The 14824-nt window shown below is 44.9% G+C and overlaps 1 long non-coding RNA gene across 1 annotated transcript; it reads right to left on the bottom strand.

Annotated features, from left to right (window-relative positions):
* Window positions 1–3581: 3581 nt before the first annotated feature.
* Window positions 3582–13797, bottom strand: LOC145125064 (uncharacterized). Its single transcript, XR_013715785.1, has 4 exons — window positions 13325–13797; window positions 13119–13212; window positions 3814–13047; window positions 3582–3715 (listed from the first exon to the last, which is right to left on the bottom strand). It is a non-coding gene; the product is annotated as an uncharacterized LOC145125064 (long non-coding RNA).
* Window positions 13798–14824: the final 1027 nt, after the last annotated feature.

Genomic DNA, 14824 nt, shown 5'->3' with positions numbered 1-14824 from the left:
TCGACATCCTCTGGAAGGGACAACATAAGGGCCACACATAACCTCTGTCGCAGCGTCTCAAAAGCATCATGTTGCTCTGGGCCCCAACGGAAATCCACTCCCTTCCCTGTCAGACGAGTGAGGGGTACTTCGATCTTGGAGAAGTCCTGAATAAATCTCTGATAATAACCTACCAAACCCAAGAAGCTCTTGATCTCTGAGGTAGATTTCAGAACCTCCCACTACATCACGACCTCGATCTTGGCCGGATCGACCAAAATCCCATCCTGGTTAACGAGATGTCCCAGGAACTGGACCTCTCGTAACCAATACTCACACTTCTAGAACTTGGCATATGGTCATTCCTGCCTAAATACTCAGAAAAGCTCTCAAATATGCTCCCCGTGCTGCTCTTTGGTCTTGGAATACACCAAGATATCATCAATGAACACTATAACTGATCGATCGAGCATCAGTCAGCATACCCGATTCATCAAATCCATAAACACTGCAGGCGCATTAGTGAGCCCAAATGGCATCCCTACGAACTTATAATGCCCATAACGAGTCCGAAACGTGGTCTTCTCCACGTCCTCCTCTCTCACCCTCACCTGATGATACCCCACCCTCAAGTCGATATTGGAGAACCAAGAAGCACCCTGCAACTGATCAAAGAGGTCGTCAATCCGCAGAAGGGGATAACGGTTCTTCACCATCAACTTGTTCAACTCTCGTTAATCCATACACATCCAGTGTGAACCATCCTTCTTCTTGACGAACATAATCGATGCTCCCCACAACGAACTGCTCGGTCTGATGAACTGCTTGCCCAACAGCTCCTGAAGCTGAGAGGACAGCTCCTGCATCTCGGGTGGTGCCAAACGGTACAACACCTTGGAAATCAGAGTGGTACGTGGAACTAGATCAATCCTGAACTCAACCTTCCACTCGGGATGCACACCGGGCAACTTCTCCGGAAACACATCAGAAAAATCCCTGACAACTGGCACCTATGAAACCGAAGTCTGCTCCTTACCCGAGTATCAACCACATAGGTAAGATAACCCATACACCCATGCTGAATATACTGCCAAGCCCTGGCTGCAGAACAAAACCCTGATCTAATCCTGGTACCCTCTCCGTAGATGACCAGTTTTCCCCCACTTGGGGTTTGAACTATCACTCGCTGACCCTCGTAATCGATCATAGCACCAAACCTGCTCAACCAATCTATCCCTACTATCTCGGATATATCCCCCATGGGGATAGAGATCAAATCAATCAGATAAGGCTCCCTGAAGATCTGAAATACACAATCCTGATACACTCTGGATGCAGAAACCCCGTGTTCGTTGGTGATAGAAACCCACAATGGACAATCCAACTCGCTAAGGGGCACACCAAAATCCCTACTAAAAGATCGAGAACCAAAGGATCGACTCGCGTCCGAGTTAAATAACACAAGAGGAGGAAAAGAGTTCACTAAGAATGTATCTATTAGAAACATAAACATAAGCATACCATGAAATAATCGACATAATAATAAATAGAAACATACCAGTCACGACGTCTAGTGCTGCCCTATCCTCGTTGACAGTAAGGTGAAAAGCACGACCCCGAGCCCTCGGGGGCTCCGCCCTACCCTGGCGTCCATCGGTGATCCTCAAAGACGCTGGGGCTAGAGCCTGTGCCGGTCCGACCATGAGCAGAGGACATTCGGCCTTAATATGGCCAACCTGCTCACAATGATAACAGGTGCGGGGACATGATGGCGACAGTCCTTGACATAATACCTATCCTTGACACATTTGTGGCACCCAGAAGTAGATCAACAAGAACCCTCATAAAACTTACCACACTTGTCACAAGTGCGGCCCCTTTGACTCCCAGATCTCGCATCAGTGGCCTTGAACCACTTTACTGCAGGCTGCGACTGCACATGGGCCTACCTCAGCTCCCTCGTCTGGAGATCCATCTCAATCTCACGCCGCATCGCGGCCTCCTGCAACTCAATGAGTGAGCCATAGTTCTGAGTAGACATAAACCGGCGGATATCCGTCTTGAGCATGCTCAAGTACCGGGTTATCTGAGCTTGCTCAGAAGTATAAAACTCAGGGCAGAACGACACTCTCTCAGTGAACATCTTAGTGATCTTAGTCACCGACTTCGTGTCCTGCCTCAAGTCCAGATACTGTTGGGCTAATCTCTCTCTCTCTCTCTCTCTCTCTCTCTCTCTCCACCAAAGGGACGTATCTCGAACAGAACATCTCAGAGAATTGCTCCCAAGATACAACAAATCTCTGCTCTAGAGTGTATGAACCGGTAACCAACCTCCACCAATCCTTCGCTCTAGACCGAAGAAGGTTCAGAGCTCACTTGACTTTCTGGTCAGCTGGGCAGGAACACGTAAAGAAACATCCATCAACATCAGACAACTACCTCATGGCTATGATCAGATCATGGGCTCCCTTAAACACTGGGGGATTCGTATTATCGAAGTCCCAGTACTGGAACGCTCTCCCCCTCCAATACCCGCAGCAGCAACGACCGCGGTGGCTGCAGCAGCAACAGCCTCTGAAAGTGCAGCGTATCGATCATCGAAGAACTCCTTCATGGCGGTCTTGATAGACCCAAACAACTCAAGTATCTGCCCCCGAACAATAGAAAACAACCTCTGCATGAATCATCTCCTTGACGTGATCCTCGGTCAACCCTAGCCTATCTTGGCCACTCGCTCCTGATCCGGATCCCCTCATTAACACCATACTGAAAATAAACCAGAGATATATTAGATAAAATGCATATCACACCATAAGAACTAATCCACATCAAGGACGTAGGGGTTGTGACTTCCCTATTACATGTACGGGTCCTGTGCTTCCAGTAGTACGGGACTATACTACCTTCCGCACCTATCCGTATTTGACGCAGAAGATCATCATAACAACCCTAACAACACTCAATAAAATACTCTTACATCCTAATCTCACTTCCTACATAAAATCTAGACATTCCTCGACTGGTCGGCTGACCCCACATAACTCATCCATTAAACTTCCACTAACCCTGCAGCACTCGTGTATGCTAATCATACATAACACTGGATCCTATAGACAATCGAATACTTGATTCGACCCTAAGACCACAACTAAACAAGTAATAGTAAATAAGGCTAAATCAAACATTCTAAGGTTATAGATCTTAGTTATATACAATTTTTATGCATACACTAAGCAACTACATTAATGATGTCAATTCCATATAAGGAAGAAACCCTAGGCTATCATGCATCATATAATCAAGCAATTTTATCATGCAATTCCTGAAGATACCTAGCCTATCACTAGCATGCTATTCTATCATTACATAATATCAAATAACAGTGTGGTAACTTGGCGTCTACTTACTGGCTCCGGCTGATCGTACACATCACATCCTCTCCTGATTAATTTTGAAAACAATTTTGAAAATCTTTTTTAAAACTTTTGCAGTTCCTTACTTTGACACTGGATTCACACGGATGTTCCTACAATTCACTCAAACTAAGGCTCTGATACCAACTTTTTAACATAATAAATTTAAACTTTTTAAAAGAACCCATTTACTGAAAAGAAGTGTTTACATAATCATTATTTTCAAAACATTGTTCAAAACAGAGTCTCCCAAGATGCAATCAATCATAAAACCAAGGATGTGTACGGTCATGCCTTCGCCTTGCCACAGTCCTCTGAAGTACCTGAAATAAAACTAAAACTGTAAGTCAATGCTTAGTGAGTTTCCTTAAAGTACCACCACATAAACATAACAAAAAGCATGCAAACATGAGCAACCAACCTTACTGGCCCGCCTCGTAGGACCTACAGCCTATCTGGACCGCTCCTCGAGCAGTCGACCTGAATGGACCGCCTCGAAAGGCCTACAAGCTATCTGAACCGCTCTACGTTCCGTCGGCCTGACTGGACCGCCTCGTAGGGGCTACAGCCTATATGGCCATCCCTGGGTGTCTTGGCCTACAGCAAAGCAGGACCGCCTCAACCCGAACCAACACGTCAACATATGCAACAAACAAACATGAACACAAAACCGACAAATACATATAATCATACAGATATATTTGATATTAACAGCAAACATCATACGATAACCAAGATATCAATCCAATGGGCCACCCTTGGTGCCTTCGACCCATAAGCATAGTGAGGAGAACTCACCTCACAGTCTGACGAATATCCGATCAATACTCTGCTCCCAAATACCGGCTTAACCCAAATTTTAAATGTCAAAACATTTCCATTTTAAATTAATAACATTCCCCCACAAATACCTTTGGTCAAAACAGGTCAAAGTCAACAAGTCAACACAGCCGAGTCAATTCAGCCGAGTTGACTTAGGCTTCGTATGCAGGGCGTACTCCAGAGGTATGCATGGTGTACAATTATGTCTGAGGCATCGGGGCCAGATCTGCGTACGCGCAGCTACACTAAGGTATGCCCAACGTATACATCAACCCTCCTCTTATCATATTATTGTAACATCCCAAGTTCAGAAGCAAGAGTCCGGGGTGTAAAGTGTAACTTGGAAAGGGTGGACTCGGCAAGCTGCAGCTGTAACTCGTCGAGTCGGAGCGTGTGTAGAACACGCGATTAAGTGGCCTGACTCGCCGAGTCGGTGGATGGACTCGACGAGTCAGTGCTGGAATGAGAAACCCTAAATTTAGGGTTTGCACCCTATTTAAAGGACCTTATGTCTTCATTTCGGCCCCCTATTCCCCAAGAGAGTTCCAGAAAACCCTAATTTCATGCGAGACTTCATTGTTGAGGAGATTGGAGCTTGGAAGAGGAATTTGGTGTAAGGAGCTTGAGGAATTAGAGGATAGCATCAAGGGGCTTGTGTAGATCTGGGATCTACATCAGTTTGGGCACATCTCAGAGGTAAGAAGCCACTATCTTAAGCTATTTCCTTTTTTATTCATCCTTGGTGGTTGATTTGGAGTTCCTTAGCTTGTTTGAGATCCATTTCGGGTTTAGAGGCTAGATCTGAGGTTGCAACTTCAGATCTAGGTTAGTTTTGAGCCATGAAAGCATAAAGCATCGTCTATGGGGCTTGATGGAGAGTATCCTTGTCCTAAAACCTTCTTCTAGCTTGTTTGGAGCACATTGTGCCTTGCATGCACGTAAAGTTAGAAACTTTACGTGTGAATCCAGCCCTAGAAGTCCAGATCTATGAGTTGGAAGCAGTGAAATGGCCTGAAATCTTCTGAACAGGGATGTCTTGAATGGACTCGGCGAGTCTGTTCTTGGACTCGACGAGTTGGGTCGCAAACCCTAACTCATCAGGTGGTGATGCGGATCAGTGAGTCGAGTAGACTCAGTGAGTTGGACAGTATAAGACTCGAATTGAAGGACTCGACGAGTCATGGGGTGACTCGGCGAGTTGATTCGGGAATAATGGGATTCTGAGTGCAGGAACTCGGCGAGTCACTAGGCTGACTCGGCGAGTAGGATCAACCAGGAAGGTTGACTTTGACTGAGGACTTTGACTTTGACCAAGAGTTGACCAGTTTGACTTCCAAGGGTATTTTGGTAATATTAGTATTTATGCAATTGGTTCTTTGGTAGTGTTCTGTGGTGAAGTTCGTGTCGGTGGTCGGAACAGCTTGATCTTATCTCTTCAGTCTGCAATTGCAGGTGAGTTATCCTCACTATATCAACAGGGTCTAAGGCACCAAGGCCAGCCCTTTATCGGATGGGAATCCGGGTATTTGTTTGATATGTATTGTTTTGCTATGTCTGCATCCTGGTAATTAGGATGGTATAATGTTAGTGACCTGGTTAAGGTCGGTATCCTGGTATATAGGGTAATGTTATGTTAGTGACCTGGTTAAGGTCGGTATCCTGGTATATAGGGTAATGCTATGTTAGAGACTGGTTAGGTCGGTATCCTGGTTAGGATGTTGTTATGCTGTTTGATCTGATAGATCGGTTTGTTTGGGGATTATCATGTGATTGACTGTTTTATGTGCACATGGTTGTTTGACTGAGGTTGGGTTGAGGCGGGTCCTGCTTTGTGCTGTAGGCCAACATACCCAGGGCGGACCGGATAGACCGTAGGCTCAACGAGCGGTCCGGATACGCTGAAGGCCCCAGGAGGGCGGTCCAGACGTGCCAAGGCTCGGAGAGTGGACCAGGCTGACTGAAGGCCCGGTGCGGGCGGACCAGTCATACTGTAGACTCGGAGAGTGGACCAGGTTGACTGAAGGCCCGGTGCGGGCGGACTAGTCACATTGTAGACTCGAGCCTGTTGATAATTTAGGTCATGTAGATACTAGTACAACATTTCCTATTCATAGATCGGCGCCTGCCTTTATACAGTTAGATACAAAATTATCTATTTTTGAAACCGGAATTAAAATTGTAGATCTTTTAGCCCCTTATCGTCGTGGAGGAAAAATCGGACTATTCGGGGGAGCTGGCAGACTCGATATGCATGACTGTTCTGTATTATGAGATGATTTGATATGTGTATGGTTATGTGGTTGGTATTTTGGGGGTAACTCACTAAGCTTTCAGGCTTACAGTTTAAGTGTATTGTTTCAGGTACTTCAAGAGATCGTGGCAAGGCGAAGGCGTGATCGTACCCCTCCTCATTTTTATGCTGATGTTTCTGGGATACTCTGATAATAAACTAATTGAAAACCTTTTTGTAATAATTAATGGATTTGGGTTGTTTTTGAAAAGTTTAAATTGGTTGGAAAATTTTGGTTGTTACAAGTTGGTATCAGAGCCTTGGTTTGAGTGAATTGGAGGAACATTAGTGTGAATCCAGTCTCAAATCAAGGAGGGATTTTCAAAATGGTTTTCAAAAGGTTTTCGAAATAAGTAAAGGAGGATGCAGAGGGTACGATCAGCCAGAGCCAATAAGTAGACCCCAAAATACCATACAAGTTATTTTGATTATGTGATATGTTAGAACTGCATGCTAGTACTAGGCTAGGGATCTTCAGGAATTGCATGATAGAATTGCCTGATTATGTGATGCCTACTAGCCTAGGGTTTCCCTTATATGAGATATTCAGCTTTCCTCTAGGAGTGAGGATTGAGCGCTCGCCGTGTGTGTGTATATGGTTAGAGTGTTGTGGTGATACTTGAGACAAATATGGGTAGGTGTGGAAGGTAGTATGAGCCCGTAATACTGAAAGCACAGGACCCATACGCGTATCAAGGAAGTCACAACTCTCTAGGGTGTCGGTTATGAGATAGTTCCCCGGGCGGGTGTGTGATGTGTCTAAGGGTCTTGTTAGTGTATTGCAGTATGGCGATTACGAGACGTTTCGAGGCAGGATCCGGTTCGGGATCGGGATCAGGAGAGGGTGGTCAGGATGGACCAGTACCACCCGAGGTCATTGGTCAGAGGAGTACGGATGAGTTGGATGCCAGGATTTGTGAGATCCTGCATTATGAGGTTGCTGCTATGTTCCGGGCTGAGTTGCCAGAGATGTTTGGGTCGATCAAGACCGCCATGGTTGAGTACTTTGATGAGCGCTATGCATCTCTTGCAAAGGCGGCTGCCGCGACAGCTACAACGGCTGTAGCAGCGGCAGGGGGAGGAACCGGTCGAGGTTTTCAGTATCGGGACTTCGATAATACGAAGCCCCCTACCTTTGATGGAGTTCAGGATCCTATCATTGCTATGAGATGGTTTTCAGACGTGGAGGGTTGTTTCTTCACGTGTTCATGCCCTGCGGATCAGAGGGTGAGGTGTGCTATGAATCTTTTGAGGCTCGAAGCGAAGGATTGGTGGAGGTTGACTACGGGATCTTATTCTGATGCGCAGCGGGCTGCGGTTACGTGGGATCAGTTCCGGGAAATGTTCAGTACTCGTTATGTTCCGCGGGTCGAGAGAGAGAGAGGTTGGCTCAGGAGTTCTTGGAACTAAAGCAGGATTCAGAGTCGGTGACGGAGATCACCAGGATGTTCACTGAGAGGGCGATGTTTTGCCCGGAGTTTGCTTCGGAGCAGGCTCAAATGTCCCGATATCTGAGTATGCTCAAGAGGGATATCCGGCAGTTTGTGTCCACGCAGAGATGTGATACTTTGTTAGAGTTGCAGGAGGCCGCCAGGCGGCGCGAGTTGGAGATTGAGTTGCAGTTGCGAGAGCAGAGGCAGGCCCCGGTGCAGTCGCAACCGGCGCCAAAACGGTCCAAAACCGTTGACTCTAGGATTGGGGGTCAGAGCAGCCACACTTGTGAGAAGTGTGGGAAGGGTCACGCCGGAGTTTTCAGATCCGGTGGTGCGTGTCGCAAGTGCGGGAGAGAGGGGCATTATGCGAGGGATTGCCGTCAGTCGGCCCCGGTTCAGGATATGAGGATCTGTTATCACTGCCATCAGGTTGGACACTTGAGGGCCAACTGTCCACAGCTTGTTGCAAAACCGGTGCAGGCTCCAGCACCGGCCAATTTGAGGATTACGGGCGGGGGTCAGGGTGGAGCGGAGCCTCCGAGGGCTCAGGGACGCGCTTTCCAGCTTACAGCAGAGGAGGTCAGGGCAGAGGCGGATGTGGCTGCGGGTATGTTTCCATGTTAATATCTTGTGATCTTGTTATTTAAGTAGCATTGTATATTTTTTCGCCTTTTTCGCATGATTCATGGTATGATTGAGGATCTTAGTAGTTAGGGGTTGTAGTCGGTTAGCATCCAAGAGGATAGGTTATCGGAAGATAGGATATATGATCTCTTCGCTGGGTATAGCATCTGCGATGTGAGAAGTGTTCAGCTGAGATTCAAACTTCCCTGGAGTTCGGGTGTGCGATGTTGGGAGAGTCATTCTGTGAAGGTTACTCACTCCAGAGGGGGTCAGTTCATGGATAAGGGAGAATATATCGAGTAGGGACGATTGAGCTATGCCGGTTTTGTCATCGGTGGTTGGTAGTTGGTGCACTAAGTGGGGAGAATTGGAAAATTCTCAGGTGGGACAGCAAACATTCAATGATTGGGTAGCTGTTTGGATCCAGCAGTGTTTTAGCCGAGAATGTGGTGATAGACGTGTGGGGCAGGGAACAGACCATGGTTTTCAGAGAAAGTGATTGATTGTTGTGAGGCCTAGGGTTAGGCTGAAATGTGTGTATATGGAACAGATCTGGAGTTCGGAACCCCTAGAGGGCTAGAACAGACTGCATGGGAGAGATTCCCGGGAAGAGTGGTTCAGGGTGATGAACAATAGTTTTTGAGCGGTCCGGATAGACTGAGGGCCGATGGGCGTACCAGTCAGGTCGAAGGCTCGGAGGACGGTCCAGACAGGCTGAAGGCCCAGGAGGGCGGTCCAGACATGCTGAAGGTTCTGAGAGTGGTCCAGATAGGCTGAAGGCCTAGTAAGGCGGTCCAGTCATGCTGAAGGCTCAGTATGTGTTAGTAGACCTGTATGCGGAGAATGAGTGAGCATGTCGCCGTGAAATAGCAATCGATAAGGTGTGGCCCCAAGTATTGATCATGATGATGGAGTTAGCTAAAGGCCGTGTATTGGCTTCGTTAGATGTGTGATTGGATTCAGAGTATATGGGAGTTAGGGAGTAGCAGTTGCTCTATATGGGTGGTGTAAAGTGGAGTTTTAGCACCATGACACTTGTTGATGTGATAAAGGTCGTTGAGTAGACTTCCTTGAAGAATGGAAGGGAAAGGTATGTGGCTCCGGGAAGGAGTGTTGGTCATATGAAGGGAAAGCAGTAGTGTAAATGGATGATCGGAAGTATTCAGTTACTGATAGTGAGCACTAGGATTGTACCAGTTGTAAGGAAGCACATCCGGGTTGGGTGTCCGTTGAGGTTGTGAAATGATTAGCGTTGATGTCGAATCAGAGGAATTCGGAAGTGATGCAAGGGTAGATCCTTGGGATCCAAGTATTGTTGTTGTCATGAGTTATGTATGCGATGGTGTTCTATCCGGGGGGTGGCTGGACCCGTCGTAGATGTACCTGGAATTCCAGCCTGAGGCTGTTGGGGCCAGGTATGGGTGTTTATGTGATTTAGCTGGTTGTCCATGGGAGTTGCTCAGAAGCTGAAGGATGTATTATCTTGTCAGCGCGGAAGGGGATTGGGTTCGGGAAGGAAATGGAAGGAGTTCCCAGCAGGGTGATTTAATAGAAGTAGCTCCAGTTTGGGGAAGGGATAACAGAATTGTACTGGGGCAGAGCCTGGTGGTTTGTATGGTATCCAGTTTCGCAAGCGGCGAATGAATATGTAATTCGGAAATATGGTAGTATCATCGAGTGGTACTTAGTTGATGAGTATTGTCATCAGATAAAAGAAGTCGGTGGCCGACTTGAATCAGTTGTCAGGACTCTGCAGGAGAAGAGTGGATCTTATAGGGGTGGATAGTAGTATTTGGAGGAACCTGGGTCGGTTCGAGACCAGAAGCCGTATTGTAGGAGCATCATCCGAAATTGTATGTTGCGGAAGGCTTCGAGGACGAAGCCTAATTTAAGTGGGGGAGAATTGTAACATCCCAAGTTCAGAAGCAAGAGTTCGGGGGTGTAAAGTGTAACTTGGAAAGGGTGGACTCGGCGAGTTGGAGCTGTAACTCGTCGAGTCGGAGCATGTGTAGAACACGTGATTAAGTGGCCTGACTCGCCGAGTCGGTGGCTGGACTCGACGAGTCAGTGCTGGAATGAGAAACCCTAAATTTAGGTTTTGCACCCTATTTAAAGGACCTTATGTCCTCATTTCGGCCCCCTATTCCCCCAGAGAGTTCCAGAAAACCCTAATTTCGTGTGAGACTTCATTGTTGAGGAGATTGGAGCTTGGAAGAGGAATTTGGTGTAAGGAGCTTGAGGAATTAGAGGCTAGCATCAAGGGGCTTGTGTAGATCTGGGATCTACATCAGTTTGCGCACATCTCAGAGGTAAGAAGCCACTATCTTAAGCTATTTCCTTTTTTATTCATCCTTGGTGGTTGATTTGGAGTTCCTTAGCTTGTTTGAGATCCATTTCGGGTTTAGAGGCTAGATCTGAGGTTGCAACTTCAGATCTCGGTTAGTTTTGAGCCATGAAAGCATAAAACATCGTCCATAGGGCTTGATGGAGAGTATCCTTGTCCTAAAACATTCTTCTAGCTTGTTTGGAGCCCATTGTGCCTTGCATGAACGTAAAGTTAGAAACTTTACGTGTGAATCCAGCCCTAGAAGTCCAGATCTATGAGTTGGAAGCAGTGAAATGGCCTGGAATCTTCTGAACAGGGATGTCTTGAATGGACTCGGCGAGTCTGTTCTTGGACTCGACGAGTTGGGTCGCAAACCCTAACTCATCAGGTGGTGATGCGGATCAGTGAGTCGAGTGGACTCAGTGAGTTGGACAGTATAAGACTCGAATGGAAGGACTCGACGAGTCATGGGGTGACTCGGCGAGTTGATTAGGGAATGATGAGATTTTGAGTGCAGGAACTCGGCGAGTCACTAGCTGACTCGGCGAGTAGGATCAACCAGGAAGGTTGACTTTGACTGAGGACTTTGACTTTGACCAAGAGTTGACCAGTTTGACTTCCAAGGGTATTTTGGTCATATTGGTATTTATGGAATTGGTTCTTTGGTAGTGTTCTGTGGTGAAGTTCGTGTCGGTGGTCGGAACAGCTTGATCTTATTTCTTCAGTCGGCAATTGCAGGTGAGTTATCCTCACTATATCAACAAGGTCTAAGGCACCAAGGCCGGCCCTTTATCGGATGGGAATCCGGGTATTTGTTTGATATGTATTGTTTTGCTATGTCTGCATCCTGGTAATTAGGATGGTATAATTTTAGTGACCTGGTTAAGGTCGGTATCCTGGTATATAGGGTAATGTTATGTTAGTGACCTGGTTAAGGTCGGTATCCTGGTATATAGGGTAATGCTATGTTAGAGACCGGTTAGGTCGGTATCCTGGTTAGGATGTTGTTATGCTGTTTGATCTGATAGATCGGTTTGTTTGGGGATTATCATGTGATTGACTGTTTTATGTGCACATGGTTGTTTGACTGAGGTTGGGTTGAGGCGGGTCCTGCTTTGTGCTGTAGGCCAACATACCCAGGGCGGACCGGATAGACCGTAGGCCCAGCGAGCGGTCCGGATAGGCTGAAGGCCCCATGAGGGTGGTCCAGACGTGCCGAGGCTCGGAGAGTGGACCAGGCCGATTGAAGGCCCGGTGCACGCGGACCAGTCATACTGTAGACTCGAAGAGTGGACCAGGTGGACTGAAGGCCCCGTGCGGGCGGACCAGTCACACTGTAGACTCGATATGCATGACTGTTCTGTATTATGAGATGATTTGATATGTGTATGGTTATGTGGTTGGTATTTTAGGGGTAACTCACTAAGCTTTCGGGCTTACAATTTCAGTGTATTGTTTCAGGTACTTCAGGAGATCGTGGCAAGGCGAAAGCGTGATCGTACCGCTCCTCATTTTTATGCTGATGTTTCTGGGATACTCTGATAATAAACTAATTGAAAACCTTTTTGTAATAATTAATGGATTTGGGTTGTTTTTGAAAAGTTTAAATTGGTTGGAAAATTTTGGTTGTTACAATTAATCACTTATTTATTCGGCTTAATACTTCTAATTGTAGATCCAAGGCTAAAATACCATCATGAGTCGTAAAGTTTCCAACTTTATGACTATTCACGTCCATTAAGTGCTTATAACACAAAATCTCAACATCTTAATGCATTAAGACCTTCTATTGCATGCATGGAGTAAAACTAACCATCAAAACCACATTTTTATGACTTAAGACCCCCCATAAGGTCTGAAAGGACGAATTATTTGATTAAGAACATGCCATGCTCAAGAATCACCATTTTTGGGACCAAAAGGTGCCATAAAGGAGGAAATGGCTAGATCTACAAGATAGAGTGATAAAGATGCAAACTTTTTACCTCTAAGATGTTGCTAGCAAGAAGATAATCTCAGAGCCAAGATGCTTCCAAGATCCAAGTTCCAAGCTCTTCTCACCACCTTCTTGTTCAAGAACACTACCAAAGTACACCAATGGGCTCAAAATGCACACTTCTCACTTAGGGTTTTTTTGGGCTTGATTTTCATAGAGGGAGGCTGGTGAGTGAATGAGAAATTAGAGATAATGATGTTTATATATGGATCAAAACATAAAATTTAGGTCTTACTTTTTCTCTACGTACGTCCTGCGTACGAGGTGTACACCCCGCATAATAGGGTGCGCCGTACTACGCCTTGCGTACTCAACGTATGCTTAGCGTACTAATTGTGGTCAGAATTACCATTTTGCCATTATCAGCTATTATTGCAATCCTTTCAAACCCAAAAGCTAAAATGAAAAATTATTCAAACATGGGGTTGAAATTGAAATTACCTGGACATCGGGATGTTACATTTATCGATTTGGGGGTAGCAAATCACCGACCAACTGGACTCAATTTTTTCATTTCAAAGGCGTAGATGGCGACTCATTGATGATGGTGAAGATAGAAAATCAACTAGAACAGTAAGGAAAAGGAATAGTGAAGTGGAAGTCGGTGTTCATGAAGGTGGGTGACCTGAAATCTGGAAGCAATGGCCATGCTCTCGCCTACAAGAACCAAATTTCTATTTAAGAAATTGATAAAGCTACAAACCGATACAAGAGGACGAGGATGGATCAAAACTCTATGAATATTTTTTGAGTTTGCTTTCGTTTTTCATTGTGTCGATTTATATTGCTTCGAAAGTGGTTGAATGATTCCAAATCAAGGGGTTGATGACTCTGAATTTTGATGATGAAAGAGAAGATGTTTTCATGATGACCGATTAATAGTTGAGCGGAGAGGAATGGAAGATATAATTTCTAAGTCCTTCGTGTCTTTATTAACTGCTTTGATTTTTAGAGATGGGCGGTGCTTTCAAGGACAGTGGGAGTTTTCGAAGACAGACTTCATGACGTAATTGATGAGGTGATTTCCAGTGTTAACAATTAAATACTTTACATTTCCATGTGATATTCAAAACTAAGGGAAATATAATTATGCTGGTGATCGTTGAAAGTATAGTGAAATAATATTAAAATCAATCCAAATTTATGAGAAATTACAGTGTGGTGGTTTTGAATTTTATAAATCATACGAAAAGGAGCTTAGATTGATTTTGACCCAACTTCAAACGAAATTATTGTCAAAATTATAGTTGTTGACTTTCAATGACCCCTTATCACAATTAAATTTCTAATAATTTTGAATATAAGATGTAAGTTTTTTTTATTTACATGTGCATGTCATGTAATATTTATATGATAAATTTTTTCTACATAAATCATATATGATTAAATACATATAATTACATATGATTAAATACACGAAAACATTTTCACATTAATTATATGTGATTATACATATAATCACATGTGATTAAATACTCAAGAACAATTATTTAATCGAGAACGCAGAAATGATTCTTGTCTATATAAATCATATGTGATTAAATACATATAATTACATGTGATTAAATGCACAAAACAACTATTGAATTAAGAACACAAAACGATTTTTGTCCACATAAATCATATGTGATTAAATACACTTAACCACATATGATTAAAGACACGAGAACAATTATTGAATCGATAAACAAAACAATGAAATAAATCTAGGGATGTTAAAAAGTCTCATAGGACCCCGAACCCATGGGGCCCCGGTCCCATATGGAAGATATTTGTTAAAACAATCGGGGACGGGGGCAACGTTAACATCCGTTTTAATTTCGGGGGCGTGGACGGGAGTGAGCATTCCCATCCCGAATCCCCCATGAGGTTCCCAGTAATATATTATATATATATTAATTATATAAATATAAGAAATAATAGCAATGATTTTGAGCTTCC

This window comes from Lactuca virosa, chromosome 7, assembly GCF_052849685.1.
Source record: "Lactuca virosa cultivar CGN04683 chromosome 7, Lactuca_virosa_CGN04683_v6, whole genome shotgun sequence".
Taxonomy (NCBI): Eukaryota; Viridiplantae; Streptophyta; class Magnoliopsida; order Asterales; family Asteraceae; genus Lactuca; species Lactuca virosa.
Note: the sequence above shows the minus strand (reverse complement) of the source record. Positions and strands in the feature narration are given on the sequence as shown.